The 14607-nt window shown below is 38.6% G+C and overlaps 1 long non-coding RNA gene across 1 annotated transcript; it reads left to right on the forward strand.

Moving 5' to 3' along the window:
- The first annotated feature begins 295 nt into the window (after positions 1–295).
- LOC121634980 lies at positions 296–898 on the forward strand. Its single transcript, XR_006009332.1, has 3 exons — positions 296–381; positions 559–620; positions 875–898. It is a non-coding gene; the product is annotated as an uncharacterized LOC121634980 (long non-coding RNA).
- The last annotated feature ends 13709 nt before the right edge of the window (positions 899–14607 follow it).

Genomic DNA, 14607 nt, shown 5'->3' on the forward strand with positions numbered 1-14607 from the left:
TAATGAGGTGTAGATTTATTTATTCACCTTCTTCCTCTTTTTACAGAAAGTTTCTAGAACTGTCAGCATGAAGAGGATCGCGAGGAGACCAGAATGCCTGTAAACCCTGAGGTGGTTGGATGTGTACACACCAAAAACACTATTTTAAGCAGCTCAGTACAACCTTATAAATATTTAGCTTACAGCTAGTACAGAATTATTACAGTACAGAATGCAAGTATGACGGCTACGTCCCACAATGCACCACGTGGGATGACGTGATTTCCCAAGTTCTCTTAATTGTTACAACCTGGGACCCGGGACCCCCCCACCCGGATGCTTTAAACATTCAGAACCACTGTGATAAATATCCACACATTGTCCCTATTTTAGGAAAAAATGGTAAGGCTGTATGTTAAACTTTATGGAGCCACTGCCTTAGTTAAAATATGTCTGCAAACACAGACACAAACAAAAAACAGCTGTACAAGCCGCTGTAATGTGGTGTTTCAAAAGTTTGTCAAAATATTTTTCTCACATGATCTAAATTTTATCTGTTTGTGATATTGGCTGTTTTAGCGTGAGGTAAAAAGGATCCACAGGAATCTGGAGGATGGGCACAAATACAGAGGAAATGAGAGGTAAGACATCTGTAACCATTTAATAGTCTGTAAGTTGATTACAAGACATGTATTTTCTATGCAGCATCACCTTCAGTAGTTATATATTCATCAGATCACAGACTAATGATGCTTTAGTCCATCTTAAATTGACTCAGATAAAAAAAAATAATGGCACTTTGATTTTACATATTCACTAACGAATTTTCAGAGTAGATTTTGTATGTTTCATGTTTCATGTTGCTTTGTTGTGTTTTCTGTGATGTAATCTGCAGGTTCACGTCTGAGCACAACTCCGGTTTAAGGTTACTTCTAAAAATAATGCTTATCTCTCCAAAGAAAGACAATTTGTTGAAAAGATCTTTCACATATTAATGTGTCGCTTTTTGTGTTCGTAGGAGCAACACATACTTTGAGAACATCAGGAGGGAATCTAACAGGTCAGAAGACAAAGTGGAAGAGGATCGGAGGAACAAAGCTCAACAACCGAAGACATAGAGTGAGTTGAATCACTTATAGATTTATTTATTTTTAAGATCCTTTAGAATGCATCGGATTTGTGATTTGCTTTTCATTACATTGTTGTAGTCAGCAGTTTTATCTCTGGATACAACAACTGAAATGTGTGTATGAACTGTGCATAAAGATGAAGTTTCTGGCAGTAAAAATGTTTTTTTTTCCTGCAGCCAGTCTGTTCTCCACAGCTTCAGTCAGTTCAACCAGTTTCTCCATCACCTTGCCAACTTTCAGGTGTGCACTGCACACACCCTGAAACATTTACAAGTGTGTTTTCCTACATGTCAGTTTTTCATTATAAACATTGGAACATCATTACAGAAATCAAAGCACATGAAGGGAACAATGATTGTTTCTATTGATTTTTTTTTTTTTTTTTTTTGCATATTAATATACATTTATTATGTAATTATGACTTTAGCAAATCTAATTTCTATCTTTAGTCCCTTATTGTTTAAACCACTTCAGAAAAACATTTTCTTTGCATGAACATTAATTTCACTGCTGTCAACAAAAGACAAAAAGGACAAGATGGTGTTGATCAAACAATTAAGAGAACTTGGGAAAGCACGTCATCCCACGTGGTGCATTGTGGGACGTAGCCGTCATACTTGCATTCTGTACTGTAATAATTCTGTACTAGCTGTAAGCTAAATATTTATAAGGTTGTACTGAGCTGCTTAAAATAGTGTTTTTGGTGTGTACACATCCAACCACCTCAGGGTTTACAGGCATTCTGGTCTCCTCGCGATCCTCTTCATGCTGACAGTTCTAGAAACTTTCTGTAAAAAGAGGAAGAAGGTGAATAAATAAATCTACACCTCATTACAGTGGTTAATAATTCTAAAATAAGTTGTTTCTGTGTGGTTGTGGACATATTTTATCTAAGGGAACTTCAGACTGATAACTCACCAGTAAACATGCAATATTTTCCCATATATATTCCACATGAGCAGCAACAAGAACAAAAGGCTTAGTAAACCGCTGACAGACTGGCTGTAGGAAAATGCTGTGAAGTGTGTGGTTCCACAGCTCCTCTGTTACTGCTACCACCACCAGTTCACCTCCAGTTCTCCAGCTTCAGTCAGGTCCAGTTTCACCATCATCTTGTCCATGTCTTGGTGTACACTGCACAATGCCCTGAAACATGTTCAGATATGTTGTGCAACATTTTAGGTATTGATTGTGAAAATTAGAACAAAATCCTTACAGAAACCAAAGCATGTAAATCCTCTTTCTCCACTGACCTGCAGCCTTAGCAGAGGATCGGGAACGTTTGTTTCTACGTTTGATTTTCAGTTTATTTTTTTTAAAAAGGCACGGTGTATATTAATATACATTTATAATGTAAATATGCAGGATTTAAACAAAGCTTAATTCCATCATTAGTCTCTCATAGTTACAAACGCAGGTCTCAGTCTGTGATCGTGTTAGTTTTTGTTGTTTGGTGTTTTAAAATGACAATGGCTATCAAAATACTGAGTAAAATCTACATTCTGTACCATTTTCTATCTACATTATAATAAAAAATATGGATGTATTGATGTACAACAAATTAGGCTTTACTACTTTATATAGGGACACCTTTTAAACCAGAGAATTATAATATAAATATCTATTGTGTTACACAGGAAAAAAACAAACAAACAAACAAAAAAGAAGCCAACCAAATTTACTCCCGGTTTTACTTTTGACAGTAATTTTGTCCACCCATTATGTTTTTAACTTACTTTAATCCCAATAAGCACTCGATAGATTGTCAGTGGTTATTGAACAATTAAGAAACAGTTTTAACTATAAAATAAATATTAAAACGCAAAAGAAACTTTACAAACGTTTTATTTTTAATCCAGTTTAAACGAAACAACTGTTCACTTGTATTCATTTAATGAGGAGCTTACTTGCCAGGTCCAAGATGGCGATCACGTGGACGTGTAAAAAAAGAACTTACTTCCACATAATGTCCGATGTGACTGGACGGCAGGCTCTGCTACTGGCTCCAGCTGGGCGCCAAATATGAGAAAGTTTTAATCGTCCGTTGGCATCGACACTTATCTCAGTGTCCTCTGAGTCAGAAGAAAGGGCGAAGAAGAATAGTTTTCTTTGTCCCAAGTATCTTAATTGTCCCAAGGTGATGAGCTTCAAAGAGGCCCCATCTCCTGTACTGCTGGGACTGTTGTGGAATGTTGGGTCCAGCACATTGTCCTTGAAAGCAGTAGTAAACGTAGGGTTTGTGCCAAACCTGAACATACATGTACAGTCCACAGCTCCACTGGTCCACTTCTTAGATCTCCTCAAGATTTAAAATGTCATTTTATGCTTTGTATAACATAAATATTATGGGGACGGGGCTTTGATAGTGATTAAGGTTTGGGGTATGCCAAAGATTAGCAAAAAAGTGAATTTATGTCATTAGCATTTTTTATGCAGGGGTGGAAAAAGTACTGAAAATTTGTAATCAAGTTAAAGTATCATTACTTTGCTTAAATTCTACTCAAGTGAAAGTAAAAAGTACTAAATTTAATTGAGTAAAAGTTACTTAGTTACTTTAAATTACCTGATGTAAATAAAAGAAGAGTCATAAATCCAATCCAACACTGTTTTTAATAAACTTTTAAAACACTACAGTAAAAGAGAGAAAATAAAACCAAAGTAAGCAATTCCTCAATAACAAAACTGTGCTCTTTTTTTCTTTATATCATAAACATAAATAGTCAGTTATATTAATTAACAAACACTGTCTGGTTATATAAGAAATAAATAAAGTGCCATGCCCCAGTGGCGGAGCCAGAACATGACTAATGGGTGGGCCTGAAAAAATCAGGATGGGCCTTAATTTCTATAGCTGATACCTATTCATTGCACTGTTGATAAATCACATTGTGCTTGAAAAGCTGATCTGTTTGCATAGTCTCCTGACAACATTTTGTATGATCAGGGCCTAAGAAAAAAAGAGAGAGCGAGTGATTGCATTTATGGAGCTTTATTTTATTTTTTTGCTACTTGACAAGACTTTTTTCTGTTTTTGTTTTTTTTTTGCTATTTGCACAAATTTCAAACGTCTATGGGAGACAGCGGCTCTGCTCTAGTTTGGCACCTTGGACAGTTCAGTGTGTTAGTCCTGCCGATGCAGCGCAGCTATTTAAATGAAAGCTTAAGATCAGAACTTTTAAAACACAAGCACAACCATAACAGGCCACGGCGGGCCAGAATAAAATAAAATGACAGCCTTACCGGCATTTCCTACACAAGGCGGAGTCTTCTTGGCTTTGAGGCATCCCCAAGATGTTTCCAGTTTTTGTAGCCAGCTGTTGTAAAAGTAGTCTCTGTGTGCATCTCTGGGAAATGTCTGCAAGCTTTACAAAACACCGCATCTTCTTCTTTACTGTACTCGATCCATTTGTGTTTCTCATACCAGCTGGTGTTGAATGACCGTGATTTTCCACTTATCACGGTAACTGGGAATCTTGCAAGCTTAGGCTGAGTGGCTGCTTCCTCGATTGACGATAGATCAACAGGTGTCTTGATTAGCTCATTGCATGATGCAAGTGGCGATCTCAGAGCTAGTTCGTTAGCACAAATGCTAGCATGGCACTGCTGGGATGGCGATGAAGGCGTGTTTCCCTCCTCATCTAAAGGAACACTTGCCTCTTGAAAACCAGCCTCTGTGAGCACAGCTTGGTTTGAGTTTTCTTCGGACTGTAGGCTTGAGCAGGGGAGGATTTTCAAAGTGTGTAGCGCTAATCTGCTCTCTTCACTCTGAACAACAAAGGCTGGAAGGCCGGTGTTGAGTTTTAGAGACAGTTTTTTATTTATTTTTGGAAAAGAGTTCAGAAGATACGTTATAGATGCAGTAATTTGAGTAAATATAATTTGTTACTTTCCACCTCTGTTTTTATGTAGTAATAGATGCTTCTTCTCATGACCTTCTCATGGAGAGTTATATTATGGAGCTTTGGGACCACATGGGAACACCAAGATTGTATTTTATTTATTTATTTATTTTTTTTTTCCAGGTGTATGTATGAAACAAGTTCGTAATTAACATCTAAATCAACATGTTGATATTCAGAAATAATACAATAACACAAGCAAAGAAATCACTATTAGCACCCCCTGGTGGGTCCATGATGCCATAACATCGCTGTCGAAAATAGCAATTTCCTGCATCTGCCTACAATGTGAAAACTGCTGAAAATTAAAAATGTCAAATATCACAACCTTTTTTGCAAATAAAATGCTAACTTTAAATAATGAATAGTTTTAAACTGTAATTACAATTAAATTAAAATATATAGTTGTAATCAAAATCAATGGAACAGTTTTACCCATAAGTCTCAAGAAGAAGCATTTGATACTACAGTAAATATACAATTAAAATTAGTTATTTATTTATTTAGAAATAATCATGGACATATCCAAAACTCCAATTGTTATATTTGTTTTACATAAAAAGCGAATAATGTCATTCAAAGGGGTAAAAATGAACGAGTGTAACGCAGGGTTAGATATTTGGTTTAGTAGTTTCCCGTACATCTGCTGTCCCTGAAGGTCTCACCTGTGGGGGCTCGGTCACGTGATCGCAATCACATGGCGGCGCTAAGCCAATCGGGTTACGTGGAGCGATTATACAGGCCTGCTCTGGCTTCTTCCCATCAGATGCATGGGGGAAAGCCAGGTGACAGAGCTGCTGCAGGTTCGTACCGCTTACAATCGCTTCTTTTACTCCTTAATGTGTTTTAGAGCTTATTGTTTACTTGTATGATTTAGAGACCAGCTGTTGGTGAAGCCCGAAGCCGTGTAGTGCTGCTGTGCTGTGCCATGATTGGAATTGGTGAGTCCTGAAAGAACTGCATTGCTAGCATGCAGAAGTTAGCAGCTAATATTATTGTTTGTGACCAATGCTACTGCTGATGGAAGTTACCGCTAGTATCAGTGGTCAATTATAACCCATTGTTTTTCCCATGTGCATGGTATGCAAATGTATGTATTGGGTTAAGCGCTGCGGCCTGCCTTCTGGGTTAACAGCCCATGTGTCGGGTAAGCCGTGTAGCAGTTATGTAGCGGTTGAGCTCAATGTGTAATGCTGTTAATGTGTAAAACTTTAACTGTATTTAATTCTGATGTACAAATCTTGCACATTAACATGAATACTCTGTATGTGGTTATTTATAAGTCCCTGATTATTATGATTTATTTAGATATATAAAGCAATTGCTAAGATGAAGACTTATTAAGTCTGCTTAATACAGGCCAGGTGGTTTGGATGCCATTCGGGATCAGAAAGATGGCGAGCTATTGAATGAACAGCCGAGGAGCGATAACACCGAACCTACCTACTGGTCTGGTAGGAGGCTGGCGAAGCCTGCACTCTGCTCCCCACCATTTCACTCTCAGATTCACACAGCCGTCAAACATTCTTTCTCCTGTTATGGACAATCGCGTTTAGACATCTACTCTGGACAATGGCAATAACCAAGACACGGATTCTACCCGTGCTGTGTGATTGGGGTTGTGAATTGTACTGACCAGTGCCTGTAGTGGTGAAGACTTTGTAAATGTTTTGATATTGTACAGCCAGTTTATTGTGACATCAACTTGTGCGACTAATCAATTACCAAGATACTGCAGTTGTATATATTGGGATATGTTTGGGGCTGCAATTTGGGGTTATTAATCACTTCAATATATGGTACCACCACTAACTAAAATCAACCTTGTCCTGTCTTTTATTGATCACTGACACTCAGCTCCAGCAGTGTTCTTAGGTCTTCTACTGTCACCCTATTGGTCCATTGTTCCTTTTATTTACTCTCACCACTTTCTCATAAGAGAACGGACGTATTAGTGCCCAGAAGTGCTACACGAGGGTCACCAGATTTGTTATGTATTTTAAAATGTATACCTAATCCCCGACGACGTATCCACGCAGAGAAGTTCATGTCCAACCGTTTCTGATATTGGACACCTTGAAGGGAATTATCCCACTATACCATGGTCACTTACGAAATAAATAAATATTTAATCAATTATTAATACGTTATTGTTGTTTTTTACCGTTAAAATAGTACGTTTTTCACAAGAAGCAGCTGAGTGCATTATTTAATATCGCTCGTTGTGACGCGTTGCCAAGAGAACCGGCTCTGACACGGAACCTGTGGTTTGGTCGGCCGCAGTTGCGTGACTCAAACATAACATTTCAGAGGGCGGGTGCAGCTCTTACAGCTTGTGTGTGTCCAGAGGATGATGCCACATTTTGTTTCAAAAAGTCAAAGTCCACAGATTGTTTCCTACATCGTTAAATAAGCCGGCAGGCTGCTTTCACAGCGACGCCCCGTCACAGACGTGATCTGGCGTGTCTCCAGGGGAGACTCCGGCTCTAACACAGAACCTGCAGCCTGGTCGGCCGGAGCTTTTGTATTAGACCTGATCAGTGGAGAGAAGGGAGATGATTGCTTAACTATGTTACGTGACACAAACATTTCAGAGAGCGGGTGCAGCTCTTACAGTTTGTGTGTGTCCAGAGGATGATGCCACAATCTGTTTCAGTGACAGTTTCCTAAATCGTTTTAATTGCAAGAAATATTATTCACCATTCACTCTGATCATTAAATGTGTGTCAAGCTAGTAAGTCTATCCTAAATCGTTTTTATAATGTTATCCACCATTCACTCTGTATCAAGTATGTAAGTAAGGTAACCAAGACAGAAAGACAGGCGACGACCTATTTAAAATTAAATGCAACATTGCCGTTGATCATTTCATAAAAATACTGGCATGTCGCGTTTGAAGGATGGAGATTTAACGTTTGGACCCTGACCGCTGCTGGTTGGGACTTTGCGGGACGACAAAATGTTGCTCCATTCTCGTCTCTCCTGGACTGACCTGCCCGTGCTTTCACAACAATGCATCACAGACATGATCTGGCGCGTCTGCAGCCCTGTGTCTGAGTTTCTGTTGCCACAGTTATAGTGAATAATTAATAAATAATTCAAACAAACTGTCATTTAAAGGGGTAAAAATGGACGAGGGTCACCAGAGAGGGCAAAATTGAATGAGTTGGGTTATGGGATTTGTTCCAGACGTATGTATGTATGTATCTCATAGGATCTGTCACATATACGAATCCGGAGAATATGATGTAGGATCTGCGACAGATGTGTATACGGAGAATATCATACACTAGGATTTCTTAAAGTTGTGTATATGGAGGGTATCCAATGCTAGGATCTGTCACAGATGTGTATCCGCTACATATCCTATACTAGGATTTGCTATAGATGCGTATACGGAGGGTATCCTATAATAGGATCTGTTACAGACCGATCTTCCCGTATATACCCGGAAACAGTCAGGATATGCCGCAGATACGGAGACATGTATCCTCAGAACGACCAGAGCTCTGCACCAGCACATTCAACCTCTGATGTAACTTGAATTGTAATAATAAATCTTTTTAAATGATTTTTTTTTTTTTCTCTCCTAATTATTCCTAAATCAATGAACACATGAATCCTTGACCAGGTAAAGCCCAGGATTCAACAGGGCCCATGCCACCCTTTTTGTCTGAGTCCGACTGAGCCCCATGAGCAAAGGCCCAGTCACCAAGTACTCGCCTCCGTGCCCCACCTCCCTGGAATGTTTTGTTGATGGACGCTCAGTCCCCCACCCTCCCCTCACCCTCTTCACGGGCGATGGACTTCAACCTGGATCAGCCCTCAAGGATGCCCCACTATCATCAGGTGGCAGAGACTGTGAGGGAGAACTGGGGCAAAGTTCATATGCTCTCTTCTACGCACACACACGCACCACACTCAAGTACACCACTACAGATACACCTCCCCGTTATTCACTGCCTTGCTGTCCTTCCACCTCCTTCCACTCCCGGGCAGTGGGTTCATTGGACGCGCTCTGAGAATGCAGCTGCGTCTGCACTTGCTGCGATGGGAGACCCCCCCCCCCCCCCCCCCCCCCCCCCCCCGCCACGTGTTTCTGATGTTGTGATTGTCTGAGTTATGTCTGTATGTACTGAGGAGTGTTTTTGTATCTCAATAATGGGCCCTTAGGCCCAGTGTGGAGATGCCTTTTTTATCCTCTCCAGCTACATCTTACTCCCCTAATGTTACCTTTCACCTATATCTAAGACAAGGAGCGCTGTAGAAATGGCTGCTCCGTCAGTCTGCCTGTTCTGTTTGTGTCATCATATGTTGTTTTGTCTAGTCTTGGATGGGTTGTACTGAAAACATGAATTTCCCTGCAAAGGGATTAATAAAGTATTTTTCATTTCATTTCATTTCACCTCCAGGCCTGGCTTCAGAGGGGTCCCTCGGTGACCCACGTCCGGACAAGGGAAGCTTGGGTCCATGGTTTGTTGTTTTTATAGGGGTGGTTTAAGCCACGCTTCATCTGGTCCCTCTCCTAGACTCATGTTTGCCATGTTGACCCTACCAGGGGCAAAAAGCCCCTGACAACATAGCCACAAGGATCGTCAGGATGCACAAACTCCTCCACCATGGTAAGGTGGCGGCTCAGGGCTGAGTGTTTGGTAAACACCGTTTTTAAAGTGCAGTGCAGGGCCCTTAGCTACTCAGTGGATCAAGATGATGAGAGGCTGGCCAAATTATTTATTTGTTTTCTTCCACAAGCTAATAAAGACACTGAAACATACTGGATGCCATTGTTGTTTTAAAACAGAAAATACCCACTGAACAGAAGTGAACCATCAATAGAACTCCGACCTGGTGAGTTTGCCAGCTGATACCACCCCTGATGCCACCTTCAGGTTAGGACGAGAAACTGCAACATGACATCAAAATGACGCACACCCCCTACGCTTGAGTGCGAGAGGGAACTCACCAGCATCAGCCACGCTGTAACTAACCACATGCAGACACCACACGAGCATAAATCTGCCTTAACCTCTTAAGCCGGACTGACCCACCGGTGGGTCCAACAGGTGTAAACACAAGTTCATGTGTGTAAAAAAGTTACTTTAGTAATGTTAGGATATTTTTTTTATAATGTGTCTTAAAGAAGAATACCTAATGCCACTAAATCAACTCTCCAAGTGCATTTAGTCAACAAAGAATTTGTTTAATAGCAATTTTAAAATACGTATACCACAAACAACAGCGCCACCATAACCAGTAACACCCGAAACAAAATGCAACACAACGCGTGATCCGTTCACTCCACCCCAACATGTTGGGTATCAAATGAAACTAGAAAAGCTGCACTTTCATATGATACCAAGCACAGGGGTGGCCAACATCGGTCCTCAAGAGCCACAATCCTGCAGGTTTTCGATGCATCCCTGCAACATGGAGTTAAAATGTTTAAAGTAGAGAAATAAAAAAAAACCTAAAAACATTAAGAACAAACAAGACTGACAAGCATGAAAGTTTAACTAAAGGAGCTCATAAAGACAATGTGTCTTACTAAAGCAAAGTCATTAAAACAGAACTGAGAAAATAAAAAAACAGGCAGTTTTTAAATAAGTCCGTACATGAATAAGTAAAATACAATAAAAATAATAAAATGAAGTAGCCTTTATGTCTTTAAGACATCTTTGTTATTTAACAAACTACTCCAGGTACTCCGGCGTCCTCCCACCATCCAAAGACATGCATGTTAACTGGTCACTCTAAATTCTCCCTAGAGTGTGAATGGTTGTTTGTCTTTCTATGTTGGCCCTGTGATGGACTGGTGACCTGTCCAGGTGTACCTGCCTCTCACCTACTAATTCCTGGGATAGGCTCCGGCTTCCCTGTGACTCCAGATGGACTAAATGATACAGAAGTGAATGAATGATGCAGTTCATTTAATCCCAAAAACATTTCCAAGCCTCTGTAACAGAATGTTGTGACCAGTGGTGTTGAATGCAGCACTGAGATTTAACAAGATGAGTCCAGACAGGATTCCTTTATCTGAGGGCATGAGAATATCACTGGTAACCTTCACCAGGTCTGTCTCTGGGCTATGATGAGCTCTAAATCCTGACTGAAACTCTTCAGATTGTTTCTACTCAAATGGGAACATAGTTGAGTTGAACCTATTTTCTCAAGACTAAATGTAGCAGCTTTTCATATACACATACCCAGACCATAGGGCGGGGGACGTGACAACCTTTACTTTCTGTTCTTGATTCTTCTTCGTGTCTTCCATTTTATCTGCTTCTCCCTCTGGTTCTCTGTCTGCTGAAAAAGAAGAAAAAGAAGGAGTTACAGTCAGATAAAAGAAAAGAGTTCAAATGTAAAAGAAGACTTATAGTCATATCCTCCTGACTACCAGTAGTATAAATTTGTCCTCTGTGGGGGACATTTGTAAAGCTGAATATCTCCATCCCCCTGCACACTATTAAACCCATTCATTTTTTTCTCTAAAAAGGACATCCAGGGCTTTTGAATGGTACCACATTTATAGGGGTGGGGCTTTGGGAACATCCTGTTTTTCCTCAAGGAAAATGGCGTTCATTACCACAATCACATTTCATAAGAAGAGGAAAAGTAAGTGCACAACTTCTTTTTGTGCAAATGTAGTCCTGAAGTATTATTGTAATATTTCTTTATGATATCTCTTGAGAACACATTAAACCATTTTCTAAATGAATATAACAACATTTTACCACAACATTTAAGAGTTTGAGAATTGTCTTCTGTAGTGGACATTTGTAGCTATTTCCTGAATTTTGTTCTGTATTTTTCAATTAAGAACGAGTTTCATTGTCAGAGTTTTCTCATTACCCTTCAAACAGTCAGGGGAATAAAAAAAATATTGATTAAACAATTTTTTTTTGTGGTAAAAGGAGGAGCTAGTAGAAGCATTGCAGTCAGATGTAAAAGAAAAGTTACAGTCAGATGAAAAAGAAGAGTTACAGTCAGATGTAAAAGAAGAGTTACAGTCAGATGTAAAAGAAGAGTTACAGTCAGATGTAAAAGAAGAGTTACAGTCAGATGTAGAAGAAGAGTTACAGTCAGATGAAAAAGAAGAGTTACAGTCAGATGTAGAAGAAGAGTTACAGTCATATGAAAAAGAAGAGTTACAGTCATATGAAAAAGAAGAGTTACAGTCATATGTAAAAGAAGAGTTACAGTCATATGAAAAAGAAGAGTTACAGTCATATGAATAAGAAGAGTTACAGTCATATGAATAAGAAGAGTTACAGTCAGATGAAAAAGAAGAGTTACAGTCAGATGTAGAAGAAGAGTTACAGTCATATGAAAAAGAGGAGTTACAGTCAGATGTAAAAGAAGAGTTACAGTCAGATGTAGAAGAAGAGTTACAGTCAGATGTAGAAGAAGAGTTACAATCAGATGTAAAAGAAGAGTTACAGTCATATGAAAATGAAGAGTTACGTCATATGAAAAAGAAGAGTTACAGTCAGATGTAGAGGAGTTACAGTCAGATGAAAAAGAAGAGTTACAGTCAGATGTAAAAGAAGAGTTACAGTCAGATGTAGAAGAAGAGTTACAGTCAGATGAAAAAGAAGAGTTACAGTCAGATGTAGAAGAAGAGTTACAGTCATATGAAAAAAAAGAGTTACAGTCAGATGTAGAAGAAGAGTTACAGTCAGATGTAGAAGAAGAGTTATAGTCAGATGTAAAAGAAGAGTTACAGTCAGATGTAGAAGAAGAGTTACAGTCAGATGAAAAAGAAGAGTTACAGTCATATGAAAAAGAAGAGTTACAGTCATATGAAAAAGAAGAGTTACAGTTCAGATGTAGAAGAACAGTTACAGTCAGATGAAAAAGAAGAGTTACAGTCAGATGTAAAAGAAGAGTTACAGTCATATGAAAAAGAAGAGTTACAGTCATATGAAAAAGAAGAGTTACAGTCAGATGAAAAAGAAGAGTTACAGTCAGATGTAGAAGAAGAGTTACAGTCATATGAAAAAGAGGAGTTACAGTCATATGAATAAGAAGAGTTACAGTCAGATGTAAAAGAAGAGTTACAGTCAGATGTAAAAGAAGAGTTACAATCATATGAAAAAGAAGAGTTACAGTCAGATGTAAAAGAAGAGTTACAGTCAGATGTAAAAGAAGAGTTACAGTCAGATGTAGAAGAAGAGTTACAGTCAGATGAAAAAGAAGAGTTACAGTCAGATGTAAAAGAAGAGTTACAGTCAGATGTAAAAGAAGAGTTACAGTCAGATGTAGAAGAAGAGTTACAGTCAGATGAAAAAGAAGAGTTACAGTCAGATGTAGAAGAAGAGTTACAGTCATATGAAAAAGAGGAGTTACAGTCATATGAAAAAGAAGAGTTACAGTCAGATGAAAAAGAAGAGTTACAGTCAGATGAAAAAGAAGAGTTACAGTCAGATGTAGAAGAGTTACAGTCATATGAAAAAGAGGAGTTACAGTCAGATGTAAAAGAAGAGTTACAGTCAGATGTAGAAGAAGAGTTATAGTCAGATGTAAAAGAAGAGTTACAGTCAGATGTAGAAGAAGAGTTACAGTCAGATGTAAAAGAAGAGTTACAGTCATATGAAAAAGAAGAATTACAGTCATATGAAAATGAAGAGTTACGTCATATGAAAAAGAAGAGTTACAGTCAGATGTAGAAGAGTTACAGTCAGATGAAAAAGAAGAGTTACAGTCAGATGTAAAAGAAGAGTTACAGTCAGATGTAGAAGAAGAGTTACAGTCAGATGAAAAAGAAGAGTTACAGTCATATGAAAAAGAAGAGTTACAGTCATATGAAAAAGAAGAGTTACAGTCAGATGTAGAAGAAGAGTTACAGTCAGATGTAGAAGAAGAGTTATAGTCAGATGTAAAAGAAGAGTTACAGTCAGATGTAGAAGAAGAGTTACAGTCAGATGAAAAAGAAGAGTTACAGTCATATGAAAAAGAAGAGTTACAGTCATATGAAAAAGAAGAGTTACAGTCAGATGTAGAAGAAGAGTTACAGTCAGATGAAAAAGAAGAGTTACAGTCAGATGTAAAAGAAGAGTTACAGTCATATGAAAAAGAAGAGTTACAGTCATATGAAAAAGAAGAGTTACAGTCAGATGAAAAATAAAGTCAGTCAGATGTAAAAGAAGAGTGTTGTAGAAAAAAATGAAAAGTGGGCATTTTCATGAATTATGGGGACAACATGGAAATTCAGAAAATATTCCAGGGAACAGAACTGGACCGGAAGGTTGTCCACTCATGATCCTCATATCCTTTGAAAGGATGCACTCATGCACTTTTTAACACATCAATAATTAAATAAATCTGATTTGATTTGGCAAAGTTATGAATATTTTAGTGTGGGCATTTCTAGGTAATATTTGTCAAATTTGAAAATTCTGAAAATATTCCTGTTTCTAGAACTGGACAGGAAGATCTCTCTGGGTTGTATGACATGTCTCTGGAAAGGTCAGGATCAGGACTTTTCAGAAATGTATGCATGAGATAGATGTGCCATTGTTTTGCAAGGTTACAGCTTAATTACCATTTTAAATTGGTCATGTTTACACTGGGTGGATTTCAGGAAAGTTCATAAGTATACG

This window comes from Melanotaenia boesemani, chromosome 23, assembly GCF_017639745.1.
Source record: "Melanotaenia boesemani isolate fMelBoe1 chromosome 23, fMelBoe1.pri, whole genome shotgun sequence".
In the NCBI taxonomy this organism is placed as follows: Eukaryota; Metazoa; Chordata; class Actinopteri; order Atheriniformes; family Melanotaeniidae; genus Melanotaenia; species Melanotaenia boesemani.